This window comes from Oryctolagus cuniculus, chromosome 7 (genome assembly GCF_051225735.1).
Source record: "Oryctolagus cuniculus isolate XC-2025 breed Fujian yellow rabbit chromosome 7, ASM5122573v1, whole genome shotgun sequence".
Taxonomy (NCBI): Eukaryota; Metazoa; Chordata; class Mammalia; order Lagomorpha; family Leporidae; genus Oryctolagus; species Oryctolagus cuniculus.
Genome location: NC_142873.1, coordinates 14890934 through 14914558, shown reverse-complemented (window position 1 = coordinate 14914558; position 23625 = coordinate 14890934). Strand labels below are relative to the sequence as shown.

Here is a 23625-nt window from a genome sequence, read left to right as displayed (position 1 = left end):
CACCAGGCCCACGTGCACACTCGAGGAAGCTCCCAGTCCCAGATGCCCACCCTGAGGTATCAGCAAAGGATCGGGGCATGGGCGTCTCGGGGGCCCTCGCCCTGCCCTCCTCTCAGCCCAGATGGCAAAGCACCTGGCTCTGTATACAGTGGACAGTCAGCGTGGCCATGGTGGGTGGGGTGAGACGATGCCAGCATACAGGCTGAAGGCCTGGCCCTGTCGTGAGTGGCCGAGAGCTCCAGGACAGCAGCAGGTGGGGGCCTCCCATGTGTGTGACCGCAGGGAGCCTCCTGTACCCAAGTAGGGGCCAGCAAGTGGCCCCAGAACCACAGATGCCCAAGGAATGAGCCGTGTCCACTCCCCCATCCCCAAGGCACAGCCACATAGCTAGGAAAGGCCACTGTGCCATGGACACTGTGCTGGCCCCAGGCTTGGATGCTCCTTGTACAGGGGCCAGGGACCCTGAGCTGTCCCTGCGACCCTGGGGCCCACACCCACCTGCCCACCTGCCACCCAAGTGCTCTGCCCCACTGAGCCCACGGGCAGGATGTGAGCAAGGATGGAAAGGCCCAGACCTTGTCCCCATCACAGTGGCCCTCACAGGACAACATCATGCTGCCCTGGCCACAGAGAGGACATGCAGAGCCTGGATGCTCAAGAAGAGCTGCATGGAGGCAGGGGCCTGAGACCCTGGGCTGGAGGAGAGAGGGCCCTGCGCCTCCCTCACTGGGACAGGGACTTGCTCTGCTCCCCGCCCTGGGTGAGCCGGCTTCTGCCTCAGGGACGTTGGCAGGGGTGGGCGGCAGAGGCCTGGCCAGGCCCAGCACAGAGGCAGCCACATCCCGTTGCCTATCCCCAAGGCCTCCAGCCCCCTGGAGGTGCCCAGGACTCCCCTGCCCCCAGCACTGGTCCTCCTGCCCAGCCTGAGTGTAGGGGGCGAGGGGTCCCTGGCACCCGGGGGTTCGCTCTGTCTTTACATCTGGCCACACCTGTGACCCAGCACTGGGGCTCTTGGCCGCCGTCTGACCCACAGGGAAGCCTGCAGAGCTGGCCACAGGAAGGGATGGATGGAGCCATCAGGGTACAAACTGGCCGAGGCCGGGAGCTACAGTGTCAGCGCCACCTCTACTTGGCTCAAAGGCATTTGCTGACCTCCAGCCACTCGAGCCCAGCGAGGCTCTGAGCAGGCAAAGACCAGTGCCGAGGGACCGTGCCAGGTGGAGTTCATGCACCAGGCCCCGCCCTGAGCCTTCCCAGGAATCCTGGGGGAGACGCATCGGCCATGGCACCCGTGTTCCCTGGACGTCCACATCACCCACAGTCAGGGCCAGCCTCAGGGTCCCGGAATCTGCATCACTCCTGGGCTTCTGGCTGGGGCCACAGCCACTAAGCAAGAGCCAATGTGGCCAGCGAGGACAGGGAGGGCCAGTGTGGCCAGCGAGGACAGTGAGGGCCAGTGTGGATCACATAAACAGGGCCAGCGTGGACAGCGAGAGCCAATGTGGACAGTGTGGACAGTGAGGGCCACTATGGCAGAGTGGGGCTGTGACACCGTCCTCTGTCCCCATGTCCCGTCTCCCCGTCTGTCCCTTCCGGGAGTCCCAGGCCGTGCTCTGTTGCTGGACCGGAGCACTTGGGACCCAAGCTGTGTCTACCTCTGGGATCTGGGGGTGAGGAGGCCCCAGAGCTTGGGGCCAGCAACTAAAGCTGCCACAGAGACACTGGGTCCCACATCCCAGCGCCTGGCTCCAGGCCTGCTGGTGCGCACCCTGGCAGTAGGCAGACATGCTCAGACATGTGGGGACTGGGCTGCACCCTGAGCTCCCAGCTTCGGGACACTTAGGGAGGGAACTGGGGAGCTCTGTGGTCTGTCCCTCTGTGTCTCCCAAATGAATAGATAAAAAAATTTTTTAAAACAAAAGCAAGGGGCTGGCGCTGGGGCGTAGCCAGTAAAGCCTCCGCCTGCAGCACCAGAATCCTATATGGGCGCCGATTAGAGTCCCGGCTGCTCCACTTTCAATCCAGCTCTCTGCTATGGCCTGGGAAAGCAGTGGAGGATGACCCAAGTCCTTGGGCCCCTGCACCTGTGTGGGAGACCTGGAAGAGACTCCTGGCTCCTGGCAAGCAAGACCGCAGGGGCACCACTTGCTAAGACAAGGCAGGTGCATCAGCTCAGGTCTCAGAGCCAGGATGGGGGTCCCGGGTCCTCTGACCTCTGACACCCACCTCCCCCAGCCTCTTGTGCTTCCTCCTGGCTATAAATGCTCAGCCCAGCTCCTTCCCCCACTCACACCACAGCTCACCCAGCTCCTGCCCCCCACTCACACCACAGCTCACCCAGCTCCTGCCCCCCACTCACTCCACAGCTCACCCAGCACCTGTGCCTAAACTCATAAAACAGCTCCCCCAGCACCTACACCTGTTCTCACCACAGCTCACCCAGCACCTGCACCTGTGCACGCCACAGCTCACCCAGCACCTGCCCCCACTCACTCCACAGCTCACCCAGCACCTGCTCCCGACACACCACAGCTCACCAAGCACCTTTGCCCTACTCACACCATAGCTCACCCAGCATCTGTGCTCCCGGTGGGGCCAGGGAGCCTGAGAGGGAGCCACATGTGTCTGGGCTGCAGGTGCCTCGCCAGCTGCCCTGCTTTGGGAATCGGCTGTCAGGTGCTGAGCGGGCCATTGCCAGCTGTCCGGTTCAAGGCCAGTGACGTGGACAGTGGGGGTGGTGGTGGTGAGGCTGATCTCACCAGGGGACAGGGGACAGACACAGTGGCCCCAGGCAGAAGCCCCAAGCAGCCAGCCTGTGCACCGCAGCCAGGGCTCACTGTGCCTGGGCCCCCTCATGCCAAAATGGGACCCCTGGAGGGCCGTTCTGCTGGTAGGGAGGGGACTGCACAGCCCAGTGAGCCCCAGCTCCTGTGAGCAGCAAAGTCCGGGCATCGGCTGGGCTCTGAGGCAGCGGATGTGGGCTTTGTGATGCAGCCCAGCTCAGGCCCTGCCTTGTGCCTGCCTGGTCCAGGGGCAGTGCGTAATCCCAGGCCTGGGATCTCTTCCTGTGCGTTTCCCATCCAACGCCCCCCCACACACACACTCGTTGGACGAATCCCACTCCCACCGCAGTCATAGCGGAGCCAATCCCTCCCCTGTAAGGTGCTGGGTTCAGGGGGCCTGGGACTCAGGGGGCCGGGTCTCCCCTGCACTGGGCAGCGCAGGTCCCTGAGAGACCTCCTCACTGCTCTCCCATCTTCATCCACTCCCTCGCCCTCTCAGTCACCCACCTACCCACACCTGCCCGGCCCCGCCCTCCTGGGGAAAGCCAGCCCTGAACAGGTGAGCGAAGCAGGCCCTGGGGACAGAGAGGAACTGGGGCTGTTTCAGACAGAGGTGTCAGCCCAGGGCAGTGGCTGAGCCAGGACCACCACAAGGCACAGGAGGTGCAAAGGCCCTGGAATGGAGCAGACTCAGCAGGGGATGAGGAGGGGGGCCTGCATGTCTGGGCTAACCAACGAGGGTGCTGAGAGATGGACAGGAGAGGGCAGGCGGGAGACCCCAGGATGGGAGCCAGCCTCGGGCAGACCCGTGGGCTGCTCAGTGTGCAGCAGCCTCGAAGTCAGTGGGGCTTAGAAGTAACCACGTGTGGGCCATTCCTGGACCCCAGGAGGCTGTGGATAGGAGCAGATGTGGGGCCCAGCAGCCAAGACCCCCAACCCCCATCGGAGCACCTGGGCTGTGGTCCTGATTCCAGCTTCCTGCTGATGTGCACCTGGGAGACAGCTGGTGTCGGCTCCAGTCTTGGGCTCCTGCCACCTCGTGGGAGACCCTGGAGAAGTCCCTGGACCCCAAACCCAGCCTGGCCCAAGCAATGCCAAGGCAGAAACCAGGGAGGGAGCCTGTATATATGGAGATCTTTCTGTGTATCTCTCTCTCTCTCTCTCTTAATCTATGTGTATCACAAATAAATAAAGCAAAATAGAAATGTTGGGCCGGCACCATGGCTCACTTGGCTAATCCTCCACCTGCAGCGCTGGCACACCTGATTCTAGTCCCAGTTGGGGTGCCAGTTCTGTCCCAGTTGCTCCTCTTCCAGTTCAGCTCTCTGCTGTGGCCCAGAAAGGCAGTGGAGGATGGCCCAAGTGCTTGGGCCCTGCACCAGCATAGGAGACCAGGAGGAAGCACCTGGCTCCTGGCTTAGGATCAGCGCAGTGCGCCAGCTGTGGCGGCCATTTGGGGGTGAACCAACGGAAGGAAGACCTTTCTCTTTGTCTCTCTCACTGTCTAACTCTGTCAAAAAAAATAAATAAAAGAAGAAGAAATGTTTAGGATGCTGCAGAGGTCCCGTCTACCACAGCCAAGTGGCCAGGTCCCCACCATGCTAGGCGGAGTGCCGCAGGGGCCTGGGTCCCAGCTGCGGGCACCGGGCACTGGCAAAGCTCCCCTACCCGGGGATGGCTGATGGCCACAGCCACCCAGCCCAAATGCTCCCCTGACCTGTCCTCAGGCCACAGCTCAGCCAAGGGTCTGGGGACTCCCAGCAGCCTCTCAGTCCAGCTGGGCAGGACAGAAACCCTGCCAGCCTGCTCTTCCCCACACTGGAGCCTGCCCATGCCTCCCCCCGTGCAGAGGGCCACCCCGGAAAACCGCCCCTGCCGCTAAGATCCAACTCCCTGGAAGCAGCAGGTGGGCAGGGGCCACTCCCCCCCTGCATTATTGATCAGGGAGGGGGCAGAGTGGGGAACAAGAGGCAGCTCTGCACTGGAGGCCCCTGCCCCACCTGCCCACTGGCTGCCAGCCCCCAGGGAGCCTCTGCCATCTGCCTGCAGCCCCAGCTGTCCACGGCCAGAACCAGAGGCAGAAACCTCGTCGACTGATGGTCGAGTCCCCGGTCCCTGGCCCCGGCCCCCCGGGTCTCCTCGGGTCTCCTGGACGTAGCCCCAGGTAAATTCCCCCTGGGCCTGAGATTCTCCTGGCTGAGTGCCGAGCCGTGGGGGTGTCCTTGCTCCTGGCAGCCATGGGGGCTCCCATGCAGGTATGGGACACAGTGGCCCTGGGCAGTGTGGGCAAAGGCAAACCTGAGAGGGACCCCTTGTTGGGGTGCAGGGTGCTCCATGGGGTGCTCCACCTTCCTAATCAGCATTGGCTTGGACACCTGAGCCTGCCCACCCCCGGCCCTGATGAACCTGCTAAGGAGGGGGAGGGCAGGAAGCAGCCTGCAGGGAGCAGGGCCATGGCCAAGGGGAGCTCCAGCCTGGAGCTCAGGGCCTGGCTCTGACCACAGCTCGAGGGTGGGAGCTGCAGTCCCTCCGGCCCTCAGTGCCCTGGCCTGGGTTGGACAATTTCCTACCAAGTCACCTCTCCAGTGGTGGTAGCTCACGGCAGCAGGAGGGGCCCGGGGGGGGCTGGGGCCTGGGAGCAGGCCAGACGTCCAGGTGGGCTGGGTGGGTGAGGGCAGACTTGGACCACTCCCTGAGGGAGATACGCACTGGTTCTCTGCAGCCCCGGCCCTCTCAGGGCACCAAGCCTCTGGGCAGGACCCCAGGAGAGGGGCTGCCCTCTCCACATTGGCTCTGGGGAGCAGAGGAGCGGGGGACAGGCCCGGGGGACTCCCTGCTCTGGACACACTGCCTGCACAGCTGCCCAGCCTGTGCACAGCACAGCCAGGAGAATGCTCTGGGCCTCAGGCCACCAGCTATGTGGTGACTGAGCTCCTGCCGCGCCCCTGCCCTGCAGGCTCTGAGCTCATCCCAGGGTGGGGGTGAGGAGGGGCCCTGGGCAGGGACCCTGCCCGCCACCCGCAGAGGGACCATGGCTGCTGCTCAGCCCTCAGGCGGCAGCCCGGCCCTTGGGCAGCACTTTCGCTGTGGGCTCGGCTGAGCACAGGGTGTCCCTCTGGGGGGCAGGCAGCAACTGCGGTCCCTCCCTCTCACCGAGGCCCCCCAGTGCCCCACCCCCACCCGTTCTGCTCCCTCTGTCCCCGCAGCACAGGGCGTGGGTGGAAGCATCTTCAGTGGAGCCTAATGCTCCCCACGGAGGGTGGCTCCTCCCCCAAGGCTTTGCACCAGGTGTGAGCGGCCGTGATGCCTGGCCCCTCGGCTTGGCCAGCCCAGTGCCAGTGTCCCGTCTGGGGGACGTCCCTCTGACCCTAAGGGACCAAAGCAGCACGAGTCTGCTCTCAAAGCAACTGCTCGGGGCCTGGCCCCTGGCTCCTGGGTCTCCCTGCCCAGCTCCAGCTGCAGGTCTCCATCTGTAGCAGAATCAGAAACCAGAGCCCAAGTGAGAGATGGCACAGAGCAGGTGCATGGGACTCTCTTGCCCCAGGTGCGCTGCTCTCAGGCGGGGGCTGTGATTGTGGCCCAGAACCACCCCCCCCCCGCCACACCTATGCATCCTCAGGCACTGGGTACCCGTGTACCTGAGGGCACCATGTGCCAGGGCAGAGCCACAGGGGACCAGCCCGGCAAGGCTGACGTGACAGAAGCTGCCACACAGCCCCTACCCCTGCCCCGGGACAGTCCCACTCCATTAGGGTGCCCATAACACAGATGATCAACTAGTGGGAAATCCCCAGAAGCTGTCACTGCTGAGTGAGTGTCAGAGTCAGAGACAGAGAGCCGGCTCTGCTGCCCACAGACTACGCACCTTGCTGGCCATGTGCCCTGCCGGCCACGCCCCTGCCAGCCACACCTCTGTTGGCCATGCCACCCTGCACCCTCAGACCACAGCCCGTTGGCACCTCTGCCCCACTGCCAGTGGGAACAGAGCCCTCCCACTGAGGGGGCAGCTAAGGGGACATCACAGAGCAGCACTCCCTCCCAGTGCCTGCACCCCCTCCCCCAGTGATCTTACCACCGAGCTCCACAAGCCCCAGAGGAGCCAGCGCCAGGATATTCCCTGGGCACCCGGACATCAGCTTCCCAGGGACTGGCGTATCCCCCCAACCCAGTGCCCCCCAGAGACACACAGATCCCCCCACCATTCCCCACCCCAGGCCTCAGGACAGCTGTCTGCAGGGCTCAGCTCCTCACACCCCAGCCACCTGCAGCCATCAAACACCACCCTTCCTGCGCCTGGACAGTGGTCAGCTCCGCTCATTGAGCTCACTGAGTACCTCAAGGTGGGTCAGGCAGGGCTCCTGCCCCCCGGGCTCTGCACAGTGGGCTGGAGGCAGGAGGACCCCAGGGCAGCTGATTGCATAGGAAGCTGGTGCAGGAGCAGCCTGTGGGGTGGGGGCCAGCGGGAAGAGGGGCCCCGAGCAGCCAGGGCAGGGCTCCGAGGGATAGATGTGGAGCACCGTGCATGGGGCCCAGGGGCTCCCTGAAGCCCCTCCCTCACCTTTGAGTCTGGGAGGCTCCAGGCAGGCAAGCCCTGGCTGTGGGTAGCGCCATCCTGGCATCCAGCAGCCCCCACAGCCTCTGAGCCCCCCATGAACTCAGAGTTCTCTGCCTGGAGGCTGTGGTTGTGTGGCTGGTGCAGCAGCCTGGGCTTGTCTGCCGACAGGGGGCGCCATGGAGCTGTCAGGCAGGTGTTGAGGGTCTCCTGGGAGACTGGGGTCTGCCATGGGGACTGCACAGGTGGCTGTGATGGGTGGGGTGCCTCAGCAGGAGTCCAGCCAGGCCTGGGACCAGTGCAGGGGCAGCTGGGCTGGACACATCCCCTCAGTCCCAGGCTCTCGGGGCACAGCCAGCTCAGCCTCCAAGCTACAGGCAAGTGTGTGTGTGTGTGTGTGCACGCGTGCATGTGTGTATGTCCATGTGTGCCTTGTGCTTGTGCAGGGAAGCTCACACAGAAAGGGCCGTGAGTGGTTTTCAGGGCAGAAGGTGGGGTGGGGGCAGGGAGGGGCAGGGCTGGCCCCCAGCCCCCTTTTAGAACTGAGTCTGCCCTGGCCAGCCCCACCCAACCGTGGGCAGTGGGCTGTGAGAGCCTGCATGGTTCCTGCCTGTGTGGGCAGTGTACAGCCAGGTGACCTGGCCCCGGGGTCCTGACCCCTCAGGTCACCAACTGCTCCCCAGGGGCACTCAGGGCTCAGGTGTTCTCAGGGCACAGGAGCGGAGGAGGGAGCTGAGGTCCCAGAGGCAGCTGTGGGCTGGGAGTGAAGCGGGAGACCCCAGGGCCGGCCATGGAGTGGGCACTGCAAACAGCCCCCCAGGCTGGGCCCCACTGTCCCCCACCAGGGCCTGCACTGACCCTGGGGTCCCAGTGGGAGGGGCGGGAGGCAGCTCTAAGCTCTACCTCGCGATCTAACCACACTGCTCCCCCCCAGGTACCACGAGGACTGGACAAGAGCCCACTGGGGGCTGTGGCTGCGATGGCCCAGGAGCTCGGGGCCGGACTCTGCCAGGAGGGGGACCAGCACGTGGCCCTGGGGGAGCCCTCGCTGCCATGGCTTTCTACCTGGTAGCCTTCAGCTGCCACGCCCCCTTGGCTGTGCGCAGCTTGAGGAGTGCCCTGGCCGAGGCCTGGGAGCGCCCATGCTGGACACCCTGGAGGCCTGGTGCCACAGGGACAGCCGGATCCCCACTGTGCACTGGGACAGCATGGCTGTGGTCTCCCTGACGGCCACCCTGGCCTCTGCCTTCCTGGGCGCCCTCTTCCCAGACCAGCCAGCCATGGTGCTGCACGGGCTGGACAGGCTGCTGGCCCGCGGGCACCACGAGGAGGTGGCTCGGCATTGTAGTGAGCTGCTGGACTCCTGCTCCCAACCCATTCTGGAGCTGGAGCCATGCCCTAGCCTGGGTGCTGTCTGGGGCGTGGGCCGCGGACGGTGTGGCCACTACCTGCGCGCCTCTGCCTCCAGTGCCAACCACACCCTGGCCTTCGTCCACGTCCACCAGTGACCCTACCTCCCTGCGCTGCTCCACGCCATGCAGAGCCGCATCTCGGATCTGCCGGGGGCTGGGGACAGGGACTGCTGGCAGCTCCTGTCAGCCCTGGAGCCCGAGGACATCCCGAGTAAGACCCTGTTACCCGAGGCACTGCTGCAAAGCAGCAGGTATGCGGACCGCCTGGAGATGTACAGCCAAGCCCTTCAGTTGGCCCCTGCTTGCAACAGCAAGGTAGGCAAGCTGGTCAGCCCCTTGGGTGGTGCCGGGGATGCCACCATGACTCAGCAGACCCGCCTCTGCCTTCATGGAGCACCCAGGAAAGAAATCACCAAAACTGGGTCTTTGAGAACCAGCAGGGCTGCAGCTCCAGTTGGGGCGGGTTCTTGGAGCGGCCGTCCTGTGAGTCCCCCCAGCTGCAGGAGCAGAACCTGCGGGGGCAGCCGAGGGGGCAGCAGGAGGGACAGGGTGGCCTCAGAGTGGGGGATGAAGGACCCGGATCCTACACGTGGTGCAGGGAGCAGCCATCGGGGGTCTTAGCCTGTGGAGCAGCTAAGCCTCTCTCCATGGCCTCTGGCTGCTGTGCAGAGAATGTTTCAGAAGAGTGGGAATGCAGAGACCCCGGGCCCCATGAGAGAGGAGGGGTCAGAGCAGGAGGGAGTGGACAGGAGGGTCTGAGGCTTCCCTGGGCTGGCAGCACTGCTGGATTCAGCCCTGGAAGGAGGGGCGTGAGTCGGCCCTGGACGCTGCACTGGGTGGGGCGATGTCAGGGTTCCCGGCCCCCCCAGGCTGAAACGCTGCTGCCCCCCAGGCCTTAGCAGCTCCCCTTCCGGGGGCAGGCACCGTGTGCAGGGGACGCAGCCTACACTACGACTCCATGAGCTCCTGAAGCTGCGTGGCCACTCCACGCTGGCTCCCAGGTGTGCATGGGACAGCGGCTACACCTGTCTCCAATGGTTGTGGTGCAGAGCCAGCGAAAATGCATCCCAGAGCCTTAAATCCATGTCACCGTGAAGTGCCGGAAGACACTGTGAGCCAATTGAGGAACATGCGCTTAGGTGGCTGCCATGGAGCCTGGTGCCATGGGCGGCTTGGTCTGCAGGCCAGGCTTCAGAGACAGGGAAAGGTGGAGGGAGACACAGGGCCAGAGGCCTGGAGGGGCCAGTGGCCAGCTACCTCTCACTGAGGGCTTGGGCCCAGCTTAGGGGTCCCGGGGGTGTCCTCACTGGCCCAGCCACCGGAGGTGTAGAGGGCCACCAAGGGCACACGGAGCAATCATGGTAGGCTGGCGTGTGTTCCCTGCAGTGTCCATAAGCAAACCCCCATGGTACTCCCCAAAGGAGGAGCCAGTGAGAGAGACAGGGGAGGGAGGAGGAGGAGCTGGGGTGAGCAGCTGGGTGGAAGAGCAGCTGGGGGAGGAGTACCTGGGGTGGACGAGGATCTGGGGGGAGGAGAAGCTGGGGGGAGGAATACCTGGGGGTAGGATGACCTGTGGGAGGGGTATACCTGGAGGGAGGAGTACCTGGGGGAGGAGGAGCAGCTGGGGGGGGCAGACAACGGGGAGCCAAGTGTGCCAGGACTCTGCCGGGCTGGGCCATGTCCACCTTGGCTCTGAGGTGGGCAGGGAACCGTGGTCGGCAGGACCCGGGTCACTCGGGGGTGAGCAGCCACCCACAGGAGCCGGCTCACCCTGAGAGGGCAGCAAGCGCGGCTGCCTATGGCACTTGTGTTCCGGGCTCCAGGTCACTGTCAGAAGTGCTGGGAGCACTCAGCAAACCCGACCAGACCAGACCAGACCAGACTGGAACCCGTGCGAGGGTCAGAAGTCCCCTGGCGCACAGTTCTGCAGTCTGGGAGGTCACAGCAGGCACCAGGAGCAGCACCAGGAGCGGCACCACGGGCCCGGCAGCCGTGGCCCCAAGAAGGGCTCTGAAACTTCGATCTTACAAAGGGACAAAAGCTGGCTGGATGCACCCCAGATGCATGGACCCCACCGGACAGGGTAGGGCCTGGGGGCCTCCACGTATCACTGCCATGAGTGGAGTGGACGCTGGCATGTGTTGTGGAGGCCACGGCAGAGGCTGTTCCCCTGCCCCTGGTGGCACGCGGCCACACTGGGCACAGGACAAATGGCAGCAGTCACAGGCCAAGGGCAGCTCTGACGCCAGTCTCCAGGTGAGCGTGCAGGCAACACAGCTCCGGCACCTGCCTGCCTTCCATTCAGGGATGTTCCCCAGGAAGTGCAGAGAAGGGAGAGGTGGGCCCCGGGCAGGAGCTGCCTGGCCATGTGACCATGTTAGGTGCTCCACCAATCCAGCACAGCGGACGTGACATCGTGTGGTTCTGAAGCCCCCTCCTAAGAGCCAGAGCAACTCCCTATTTAAAGGCAGAATTCCAGAGAGAGAGAGAGCTTCCATTCACTGGTTCATTCCCCAAATGGCTGCCATGATGCAGGCTGGGCCAGGCTGGAGCCAGGAGCTCCATCCGAGTCTCCCACAAGGTGCAGGGGCCCAAGCGCTTGGGCCATCGTCCACTGTCCAATGTCAGCAGACATTGCACAGAGAGCCACGAATATTCTAGATCTGAAACACATCGGAGGCGGCAGAAGAGTCAGTGGACGTGAGGACGGAGTGAGAATTGAGGTGCAGCCCCCAGGCCACACCAGGACACCCCAGGTGTGTGACCTGTGACCCCGGGCCACACCAGGACGCCCCAGGTGTGTGACCTGTGACCTGTGACCCCGGGCCACACCAGGATGCGCCAGGTGTGTGACCTGTGACCTGTGACCCCGGGCCACACCAGGACGCCCCAGGTGTGTGATCAGACTCTCAGAAGGAGAGGGGTAAGGAACTCCCCACACCCCAGACCCCCGGGGTCTCCTGGGACGCCGCTCCCCGGGATCCACGAACACAGGTACAGCTTGGGCCGGCCTTGCTCTGTGCAGCAGTGACAAGAGGGACTCGCGGCTGCTGGCACGAGGCTGGGGCCTCTTGGCAGTGGTGGTGGTCTCAGGGTTGATCTCACACTGGACTCTGGCCAACGTGACGTGGGGACAGTGGCATCCGGGTGCACATGTGTGCATGTGCCAGGCCTCCTGCCCACCATGGGGTCTGGGCATAGAGGATTGCTGCTGCTGCCGCTGCTGCTGGGTTTGGAGGAAGCGCTGAGACCCTGCAGGACCTGGGAGAAACGCCGGGCACAGGGTCGGACAACCCGGCTGGGCCGGGAGCTCTCCTGGGCGCTGAGGGCCCCTCCCATGGAGTACCGCTGTGGGAGACAGAACCTTGGGCTCCTCCTGGCCATGGGCCTGCTGCGCTGCCTTTCCCCTCACAAAACTCTGTGCACGCACGTGTGACGGGGATGTTCGCGGCGCACCAGGCCCGGCCTGATCCACTGGGTCCTCACAGGCCGACCTCACAGGTGTGCCGACCACTGGCATTTCTGGGCCCAGGCGGAAGAGGCCACAGGCAAGGGGACCCAGGAAAGGGTCCAGGGCTCCGCAGCGGCACCGCTGCCTCCTCCTCCCCCCTGCCCTGACAGGGAGATCCAGTCCAGAGAGGCACGGACGCCTGGGGTCTCCAGGTAGCCCCCAGCAGGCAGGAAACCCAAGGCCCCTCCCATCTCAGTCAGAGCCAGGGCCGGTCCCCCCAGCAGAGACCCCAGTGCTCCAATTCCCTCAGTGACCGCCGGGGGGCGAGGAAGTTCCAGCTCCAGCTCCACTTGGGCTCTGGGGTGAGGCGGACACAGTGGTGCTGGGGGCAGCGCCGCCCACCCCAAACTGGTTATGGGGTCTGCTTCCCACCCTGCTCTGTCCCTGAGGGGCTTCAAGACCCCCGTGTCCTCGCGGCCCCAAGTTCTGGACTGCTGGACGCCAAAGTGAAAGTACCGCAAGGGGTCCAAAGCCCCTGGGCAGGGCAAGAGGCCTTGGGCGCCACCTCTCAGGGTGTCCCCAACGTCTGTCTATCCCCTAGGTGAGCGCCTGGCCACCCTGCTGGTCACACGCGCCGCCGCCGCCTTCTTCCTGGACGGCCGCGCGGAGGACAAGCTGCGGGATCTGCAAGACGCCTTCCGCGAGAGCCCCTCCGCCGCGCGCCGGCAGTTCCAGGCCATGCTGTCCGTCCGGGACCAGGAGCGCGTCCGGGCCCAGGCCCAGGAGGCCGCGGACCTGGGCTTTGCCAGCTTCCAGGAGGCCGTGCGGAGCCGCCCCGAGCTCCGCGAAGATGCGGATCGCGAGCTGCTGGCACAGGTGACTTGGGCGCTCTGAATCCTGCTCCGCGTGGCACTAGCCAGGGCCTAGCCTGCGCTGGGCACCCACCTGGCCGAGTGCCTGCTGCTGGCCGGGGACGTGCCGGATGCCCGGGCTCTGTGCGAGGGCCTTCTGTGGCCCGCTGGCCCTGGGGATGCCGCGGAGGACCACACTGGGGAGCATGCACAGCTGCTGGGGGAGCGTGCACCACTGCTGGTGCTGTGCGGCTTTTGTGTGCTGCACCCCAGGGAAGCACAGGGAGCCTGGGAGGACTTCCTTGCGGTGGTGGAGCAGAGAGGGCTGCACCCGCGGGCTGTTGCGGGTCTGGCCGGCAGCGCCTTCCTGGGGCACAATGGATTATGTCACCGCGTGTGGGCTTCGGCCAGAGGAAGCACTGGTTGGCCTCCAAGGCTTTCGTGCCCAGGAACCAGCGCAGGCTGCTGCTGATCCTGCTGCGGGAGGAGGGCCGCAGGATGCTGCAGCGCCTGCCCCCGCCCCCCGCCGGGTTGCCAAAGTCAGGCTGCCAGTAGTACCTCCACGCCCCTGCCAGGGCTGCTGTTCCTGTCTGGTCCTGCAAGGCGGCGGCGATGTTTCTTCCTGTTCTGGGCGAGCTCCCTGGACACAGGGGACACCTTGGGCTCTGGGTTGGACACAGTCCTCTGCCAGACACTGAGAGACAACAGCAACCGTCACTCCTGGTTCCATTTCCTTCTGGTCCTTTCTCTGTGCACCTGCCATACCGGTCACAGCACTGAGCTTGGCTGCGCCAGGTGTGTATCAGGCGTGCACCTGCTCCCACCTGAAAGCCCCAGATGTTTTGCTCTTAGTTCCAAGGCCTCTAGGTGGCATCCCCCCTCCTCTCAACATGGAGACGGCCCTGGGAGTGCTGGGTCGGGGAGCAGCTCCCCTGCATGGCCCCTGACTTCAGAAGCCCCTCCCCCCATTTGAGAGACTGAAGGACCCAACAGGTGAACCTCCAGCTGCTGTCATTCGTTCTTCTCAATAGGGGAAGGTGTGGGGGAGGTGCTTTAGCGGGCAGGGGGCAGCGGTGACATCAGCACACACACTGGTCCTGCCATCGCCTGCTGGATCCCCGGGGGAAGAGAAACCCTCAAGACCAGGGACTCCCTCTGTTCTCTCTGGGAAGTGTCACCATCATCCAGTCTGCCCCCGACCTGCACCCCTGAGCCTACAGGACCAAATGGCTCACGCCTGCTTCTGCAGAAGGGAGAACTGAGGCAGAGTCTTCTCAGGGTCAGCTCTCCTGCTGACCCTCTGCCCGCCCCCAGGCCTGCTGTCTGAAGAATGCCCACCCACGGGGTGGCAGGAGGCTGGAGCCAGAGGCTGGGGTCCAGGGTCAGCCACCAGGAAGGGCAATCAGGGTCCTGGGGTCAGCGCAGCCCGTGAGGGTCCCTCTGGGAGCGCAGTGTCTCCACGGCCTGACCGGAAGGGCTGACCAGGCCAGGTGCACAGGGAGGCCTGCGCACCCCCCCCACCTGTGTGGGTGAGAGGTTCATGGCAGGCCCAGCCTGAGCCGCCTTCCCGAAGGGATGCGCGTGGTGTGTACCAGCTGGCCTCACTGCTAATGGAGCTGGACGTGGAGGACGAGGCCGCGCGCCTGCTGGCCACCGATGCCCTGGGCCACCTGGATGACGCTCACAGGGCCCTGCAGGCGGTGCTGGCGCAGGGACCGCCGGTGGCCGAGGTGCTGGTGTGGCTGGCGCTGCTGCAGCTTTGCAGGGGCTTCACCTTCAATGCCCACCAGATGAGGAGCCCAGGTGGGGGCTCTGCCCCCAACCCTGTCTTCCATGCTCCGCCTGGCAGGCTGTCCAGGACACAGCCAGGGCAGTTGTCCCCCAGTGGTTAAGGGAGGCTCCCGGCCCTCAGGGCCCTACCTGTCTAGCCCTGCGACCCCTCTGCTCCTGGGTGAGACCCACTCACACCTGCGTGCATGCTCCAGGGGCCACACTCCTGGAACAGGGGCAGTAGGTTAGGTGCAGAGGGGGGGACTTCAGGCTGGGGAGGCCTGACCAAGGGTCCTGTCTGCCTCTCCCTGGCATTCCCCTAGCCCTGGGAGCAACAGCATCCTGGAACAGGAGCTGCTGGCCAAGGCACTGGAGCATGCGTGAGCCGCTGGCAGGTGGCGGCAGGGGGTCTCCTTGGGGACCGCCTCGGGAGGTGGGGTCTGTCCTCCCAGAGCCTTCCTGCTTTGTTCCTGGCTCTGAACTTGAGGATCTGGGAGCCTTCTTCCAACTCCGGCCGGCAAGGTGTTCACCTGTGTGTGGGAGCCTGGCGACCCTGAGACCCCCACCCCAGCCGCTCAAAGGCATAGCAGGGCCACACCCTGCACTTTCTGGGCTCCAATCCAGGGGCGAGTTGGGAGCACCCCCTGCAGGCGTACACCTTCCGGATAGGTTAACGCCGGCGAGACCTCGGAGACACCAGACGCGTTTATCGGCTTTTCAGCTTTCACTTTATTTTTCAGCAGACTCGCGTTACATGTCGCGAACGCCCGCCCTGTTACCGGCATTCATTCACAACTCATTCATTCACAACTCCTTCATTCACAACTCCTGCTTACTACTCGCATTCATTCATAACTCCCGCCTGTTACCGGCGTTCATTCATAACTACCGCCTGTTTCCGGCATTCATTCACAACTCCGCCTGTTACCGGCGTTCATTCACAACTCCGCCTGTTACCGGCGTTCATTCATTACTCCGTCTTTTACCAGCGTTCATTCACTCTCCGTCTTTTACCAGCGTTCATTCACTCTCCGTCTTTTACCAGCGTTCATTCACTCTCCGTCTTTTACCAGCGTTCATTCACTCTCCGTCTTTTTACCAGCGTTCATTCACTCTCCGTCTTTTTACCAGCGTTCATTCACTCTCCGTCTTTTTACCAGCGTTCATTCATTCTCTCCCGTCCACCGTCCACCTATTTATATATGATTCACGGAAAACATGTTACCAACTAAGTGTGGGAAACATGCAATAACAGGATGCTTAAAGTCAAAACAGGATCTTGCAATTAGCAACGGGCAGGGTGGAAAAAGCCCAGCACTAAACTTCTTGTCGGGAGCGGCACAGCTGGCCAGGCTGTCCCGTTCCCCGACATCTCCCCCTTATTTCTTTGCAAAATGGAGTGGTACTGTGCCTGTCTTAGGTGACCAAGAGCATCTATCAGGCTTACCCGTCATTGGCACATGAACATGAGGTGTGGAGGGAGCGTTCATGCCCTGTCTTAGGTTGCCTTGAAGACCTCTCAGAACTTACCCGTCTTTGACTACCATTCCAGCAGATTCAGCCACACCTGAATCTGTCCATTTTGCATGGGGTACTGGTTATTGAATATTAGCTGGCTTGTTTAACCACCATTTGCGTATTAACAGCCCTTGCAAGATCCGAACAATAATTGATCCTGTTATTAACATGCTACCCAAAAGACGGGACTGATTAGCGGCAAATGAAAAGTGGTTGTAACACAAACTGCAGTAGATCGAATAACACAGGGTATGCCAACCAGGCCTAATCATCAAGTGCCTGGGCGGTAAATCTTGTGATGCTATCAAGTATGGACAGTGTGGAGGTTTGGCTCACGGCCATGCCAATAGCGGCCTAACAAGCTGATAACGCCGCAATTACTGCAACGACGACCACGGTGACTCCAAAGTCTCTCCTGTGTTGAACAGCCATAGAGAAGTCCTTCTCAGGCAAATACACAACTGGAGAGGGAGAGGTAGGGCTCTCAAGAGACCCCAATACTCATCCAGCTTGGCCATCGTCGGTGACAGTGGCGTCATTATTAGTCATCTTGCCACTCTATTGTTCTTGTCCGTCTTTCTGGAGTCCAGATTGGATTTTTTTCTTCCTGTGGGAGAAAACAAACAGCGCCTCGTACCCTTCTTATTAAAGGGTATGGGCCTTTCCATTTGTTATCTTGTGGGTCTTTCCACATAATCATTTTTCTAACGTGTGGCTGAGCTTCTGTCGGTTCATAGGGTTTATTACTATTGGGGGTCTGTTCCAAGATTACATGACATTCTGCCGGGGTGAGACCATCAGCTTTTTTATTTAAAAAATTTGTGGTAAGTAAGGCAAGGTTGAGAATGTTTTTAGGGGAACGGGATAGTGCCCCTATTCCCCCTTTTTGTTTTAATACAAAGTTTTTCAGATACAGATTAGTGCGTTCCACAACGGCTTGTCCAGTAGGGTTATATGGGATGCCGGTTAAATAAGAGATATGAAAAGTTGCTAAAAACTCAGCAAAAACCTTAGAAGTATAAGCAGGTCCATTATCAGCTTTTATTATATTAGGAATTCCCCAAGAAGCAAAACATTGTAGCATATGTTGCATTACATGGGAGGTGGACTCTTTGGCGGTGGCGGTAGCCATAACTACTCCTGAGTAAGTATCCACCGTAACATGGACACAGGATAGCTTGCCAAAGGCAGGGATATGCGTTACATCCATTTGCCAAATGTGACATGGATAAAGGCCCTGGGGATTAGCTCCAGTGGGCATAGTAACAGGCTGATGAATAACACATTTTTCACAATTTTGGACAATAGATTTAGCTTTACGAATAGGGATATTAAACCTCATACTTAAGGTCTTACTATTAACATGCCAAAGTTTGTGATATTCTGTTGCCTGTTCCAAGGCAGTGCAAGCTAAAAGGAAGCGGGAATGTTGATCGGCAAGGGCATTTCCCGCGGTGAGAGGACCTGGAAGGGAGGTATGTGCTCTAATATGGGTGATAAAAATGGGATCTGATCTCCTAAATAAAGCGTGCTGAACAAGCTCAAAATAAGGAAACACTGTAGAACTTTTGGATATTAACGAAGGGGAGCCTAGCCTCTTAACAGCATTAACAACATATAAGCTATCAGAAATGATATTAAGAGGACCCTCAACCATATTTAATAACTTAGCCACTACAGCTAGCTCTGCATGTTGAGGTGAGGGAGATGCAGTAACTGCATGATGCACCTGATGGGATAATGGTTATCTACACTTATGTCAAGGGTGATGGTGATGTGGGACCATTGCCAAGTTTCCTTAGCCCACTCCTGAATGACTACAGACTCTAACGGAAGAATGCAGGACTGTGGTCTTCTCCCTGCAATTTCTACGACTCGGTGGATGGCTTGTAAAACTAAATTTCCCATAGCCTCCGCATAGGAGGTAATAGATCTGGGCATATGGTTATGTAGGTATATAAACAACAATGGTCCTTCTTGCCAGAGTAGAGCATAGGGATAATGACTTTGTATGAACACCAAAATACTTAAGGGCATAGTGGGGTCACACCGCTGCATAGCGGTGCTCTTAAGACGCTGTTCAAAATTTTTTAATACTGCATTTGCCTCCTTTGTAAGTTGTCTGGGTGAATTTAGGCATGCATCGCCTTCCAGAAGTCGGAACAAAGGGTGCATTTCTTCAGTAGTCATTTTACAATAAGGCCGAATCCAGTTTAAATTTCCACACAATTTTTGTAAGTCATTTAAGGTTTTAACATGATGAGTGGAGATGATGGGGGTTAAAGAACTCTGCCCAATTTGGTTTCAGGCGCCACGGTGGGTGGGGAGTTGAATCCCCAGTATTTATAAAAAAAGCGGCTTCATCGTCATTACGAGCACTTTCATTTTCAAGCATTTGCCTTCTAGTCTGTTTCTCCGGCCCAGACTCTAAAACTATGGGCCTCATCTCGCTGGAAGCATTGACGGCAAAACAGCAACAGCGCATAGGATGACGGGGTGGTTCGTAAGGAGGAGCGGAGGGCATTAAGGGCAACTCCGAGTATAGTGGAAGCGATCCCAGCGTCTGCGGATGTTTCGCTTTTGGTCGGGCTCCTCCGCTTTCTTCCATCCTTTGTTCCTCTATACTATCTCCTTTTTCGCTACTATCATGGGAGTCTTCGCTGAGCTCCTCCAGTAGTTCGGAGCCTTCATCTAAGAGTTCCCCGATCTGGTCATCCTCCGACCGTAAAGCAGTATCTATCAGATACCACAAGCGGATCACTCCCTCCTCGACTCCAGCGTTTCTCAATTCACGTCCCACCCGTCTCCACCGAACCTGTGATAAATCTCCTTCTTCAACAAACCAAGGACAAGTTTTATATAGTATCCTCATAAAATTGCACACAGCTACACTCTTTACGGGCGTCCCCGTTGCCTTTAAAAGGCGGCTAATCAATAAGTGCATTTTCGTGGTGGACTGTGTGTTCCCCATTGTACCGCGGTATTCCTAGGCTTTTTCCCCTAGACTCCCGTCTATAGACGTTTTTTTTCTTACCTTCTTTCCGCGTCGCAGTGATCCGAGTCACGGCACCAGTTGCAGGCGTACACCTTCCGGATAGGTTAACGCCGGCGAGACCTCGGAGACACCAGACGCGTTTATCGGCTTTTCAGCTTCCACTTTATTTTTCAGCAGACTCGCGTTACACGTCGCGAACGCCCGCCCTGTTACCGGCATTCATTCACAACTCCTTCATTACTACTCGCATTCATTCACAGCTCCCGCCTGTTACCGGCGTTCATTCATAACTCCCGCCTGTTTCCGGCGTTCATTCACAACTCCGCCTGTTACCGGCGTTCATTCACAACTCCGCCTGTTACCGGCGTTCATTCATTACTCCGTCTTTTACCAGCGTTCATTCACCCTCCGTCTTTTACCAGCGTTCATTCACTCTCCGTCTTTTACCAGCGTTCATTCACTCTCCGTCTTTTTACCAGCGTTCATTCACTCTCCGTCTTTTTACCAGCGTTCATTCACTCTCCGTCTTTTTACCAGCGTTCATTCATTCTCTCCCGTCCACCGTCCACCTATTTATATATGATTCACGGAAAACATGTTACCAACTAAGTGTGGGAAACATGCAATAACAGGATGCTTAAAGTCAAAACAGGATCTTGCAATTAGCAACGGGCAGGGTGGAAAAAGCCCAGCACTAAACTTCTTGTCGGGAGCGGCACAGCTGGCCAGGCTGTCCCGTTCCCCGACACCCCCAGAGTCTGAGGAGCATGAGGAGGATCGGGCAGCCGTACCTGAGGCACTCCAGTGACCGGCTCCCCCTGCAGCTGGTGAAGAGGCTTGCCCAGGCCAGGGACACTGCCTGCCACCAACGCTGAGAGATGAGGGGTGGACGCCAGGACTCACCTGCAGGAGGAGGGGATCCCACCCCAGTGGCCTGGGAGACTGGATGCAGCGAGCCCCCTCCTCGGAACGTGAGACCTGCCTGGAGGAAGCCACAGAGAGAGACAGAGACCAGAGCGGACTAGCAACAGTCCAGGGCCCCATCTGGGGCGTCCGAGACCCCCAACCAGGAAAGGCTCTGTGCCTGGCGGATTTCCCCGCAAAGCACCGACATTTAGAGAGACCCACAGAGGAGGGAGAGACCCTGACCCCAGAGCCAGGCAGGCGCCCCTTTCAGAAAGCCAGTGGGAAATGGCGCAAAGAACAAAAAAAGCAAAGCTCATGCAGACTCCGCATAACATGCGTTTTCAAGGACTGCTGAAGCCCTCGTGCAAGACCCCTACACCTAGCACGGGGCCCCCGGGGCCCCAAGGTCATCTTCTACACCTAGCGGTGCCGACCGCGGGGACCCCGCCCAGGGTAGGCAGGTGGGCCTCGGCCCCCCAAGCCCCGAGGTCTTCTACACCTAGCACGGGGCCCTGCCGGGGGGCGGTGCCCTCGGTCTCCCAGAGCCCCCAGGCAGAGGCCGGCTGTGGCCATGGCCACCCAGCCCATGCCCAGGGCGGCGCCTTTGACCAGGTGATGGGAGGGTGTGCTCTGGAGGCTGTGTCCAGCCTTGTTCAGGGGCTCTGGGTAGCTCACTTCAGGACAGAGGCCAGCAAGAGATCCCTTCTGGTGCCCAGTAGAAACGGGGTGGGCGGTAATGGGGTTCATTGTCGTGGCCAGGGTGCGGCAGGCAGGGCAGCCCCTCTAGACGGAGCCCCACCCCCGCCCGCCTCCCTTCCAGGAAGCCGTGGCCGACATGACATCATCTCTGCCCTGAAGCTGGACCCGGCCGCTGTGGTCCCTGAGCTCCGCTCTCTGAGGCGCAACGCCCAGGGCCTCCTCGAGCAGGGCCTGCATGCTCACTGCTGGGCGCTGCTGAGCTGGCCCCTCCAGGAGGACGACGCCCAGGGCTTTCTGGCTGCTGGGGAGGCACTGGTCCAGATGGACGGTGCACAGCCCAGTGGGCACCTGCTGCTGGCCGACGCCCTCATGGCGCTGGGTATGCCCGGCCTGCGCCACCCTTTGACCTGATCCGCAGGGAAAGCGACCCTGGACGGCAGTGACTTCTGAGGCTTCAGCCATGACCGCTGACCCCACTCTGTGCCCCGCGGAGGCCCGGCTCCGCCCCGTGGCCTTGCCCCACATCTCCCTTGTGCTGTGCCAGCACCTTCCTGAGAGCGGGGTCCCTACTTCCGGTTCTGCTGGGGCTGGTGTGGGGACCACCCCTTGCTGTGACCATGGGGGAGAGGCAGGGGCTGTGCAGCAGGTGAATCCGCGTGCCTCTGCCCGCAGACCCTCGCCCACGCCCACACACCCCCCTCCCACCCCCACAAGCAGCTATGGGGCAGTCGGTGCCCATCTGCAGGGGCCCTGCGCGCCGCTCAGGCGTCCGCAGCGGCCCTGGCCGGGCCTATTCCTGCTGAAACAGGGAGACGAGCAGGCCGCGGCCCAGGACCTGCAGGGCCTGGCCAAGCAGGACACCGCGGACCTGGGCTTCCTGCTGCGGCTGCTGGAGGCCTCCCAGCGGCAAAGCCTCGCCCAGGTGCGCCCGCGGGGTGAGCTTCGCGTATGCGGCGGGCGCGAGCAGCATCACCGGCCGGACCCGGGTCTCCGGCCGCCGGCCGCTAAGGCCGCGGGCCTGTGGGCTCCCTCGCAGGGGGCGTAAGCCTCCCGGGGGCGGAGGGAGACCTCTCGGAGCCCGCCCTGCACCAAGCTTCGCCTCGTGCAGGGCGGCGCAACAGCTTCTCCCGGGCCTGTGGGTGCCGGGGGCTCCCGCGGCCTCAACATACAGCACCGGATGGTGGGCTGGGTACCGGAGCCCGGATCCGGGGGCACGCGCGGGGGTCACGGCTCTGATGTGGGGCCGGGCGGGGCCTCTGGGGCTGGAGACGGGGCTGGGCGGGGTACTGAGCTCACCGCGGGGGAGCTGGGCTGGGCCTCTCGACTTGGGGAGCATGCTGGGGGGCCTCTGGGCTTGGAGGTGGGGTCTCAGAACTCTGATAAGCACCTGGGCAGGGATCCCTTGGCTCTAGGAGGAACTGGGCGGGGCTTCTGAGCTCGGAGGCGGGGCTGAGGCAGCATCTCTGAGAAGCTGTGGGCTTGCCTCTGGAGTCCAAGAGGATGCTGAGCGACACAAGCAGAACCGGAAGTAGCCGTTCCCCACTTCCGGTGGCTGGCGGCCGGTCCCCCCACTCGGTCTGCGCGCTCCTCCCGCTGCCCACCCAGCCCAGCTGTGTGGGGCCTGAGCGCGCCCTCCGGGCCGGGCCGCAGTCTGGGGCGGGATGTCTGTACAGCCTCTCCCGGGAGTTCATGAGCCCAGGAGGGTGACCGAGGGGGCTTCAGCTCGGCCCGGGAAAGGAAGGCGCTGGCGGCACGGCCGGAGCTGCGCACTCCCCGCTGGCCCTGCCGTCCTGAGGGTGCGGTGGGGCCGGGACTGGCGGAAGCGCCGAGGCCTGGTCAGCCCCTGGACTGCCCCTGCTTGTCCCTCGGTTGGTTCGCTGCCTTTCCGGCTTTGGGTCACGGAGGCTGGTGGGCCGCTGTCCTGGGGGCGGGGACAGCCTGTGCAGGGCCAGTGGGAGGGGCTGCAGAGCCAGCTGGGATGGCAGGGAGCGCGGGGAGGGGGTCCCAGAGGTGGGCGGCGCTGGGCGCAGGCTGGGCTGACCCAGGCTCTCTCCCTCCCTCCCTCCTCTGAGCAGGCCTCTGCCCTGGAAACCAATGCCCTCCTGGACACTGGGCGGCCGTGGCAGGCGCTGGGCTTCTGCTCCCTGGCCGTGCTGGCCAGTGGTGGGGCGCCTGCCACCTGTGCCTGTGTGCCACCTGCCTGGCCCAACTGCGGGAATGCGACCGAGCCCTCAGGGACCTGAACCAACTGCTCCAGGAGGGTGCAGGTGATGGGGACTTCCCGCGGCCGGCAGAGGACATCTGCTCCCGGGGCCGCCTGCTGCTGAGCCTGGGGGACGAGGTGGGGGCTGCAGCGGCCTTCAGCCAGGCCCTCACGCTGGTACCTGCCCCTGCCCAGAGCAGCCTGTGGGGGCAGCCAGGCCAGATCCGCACCGTCCGCTGGTTTCTGCACCACGGGCAGCGCTGCCTGGAGCAGCAGCGCCACGCGGAGAGCTGCCTCTCTTTCAGTCCAGCTCCCTGATAACGGGAAGAGCAGCAGAAGATGCCCAAGTGTTTGGCCCTTGTCCCTCAGGTGGGAGACCTGGATGAGCCCCCAGCTTTCCCCTGGCCCAGCCTTCCTGGTTGCAGCCATCTGAGGAGTGAACACATGGTTGGAAGATCTCTGTTTCTCCTTCTTTCTCTGTAACT

At 61.8% G+C, this 23625-nt stretch overlaps 1 pseudogene; it reads left to right on the top strand.

Moving 5' to 3' along the window:
* The first annotated feature begins 8314 nt into the window (after nucleotides 1-8314).
* Nucleotides 8315-23590, top strand: LOC138850345 (uncharacterized; annotated as a pseudogene).
* The last annotated feature ends 35 nt before the right edge of the window (nucleotides 23591-23625 follow it).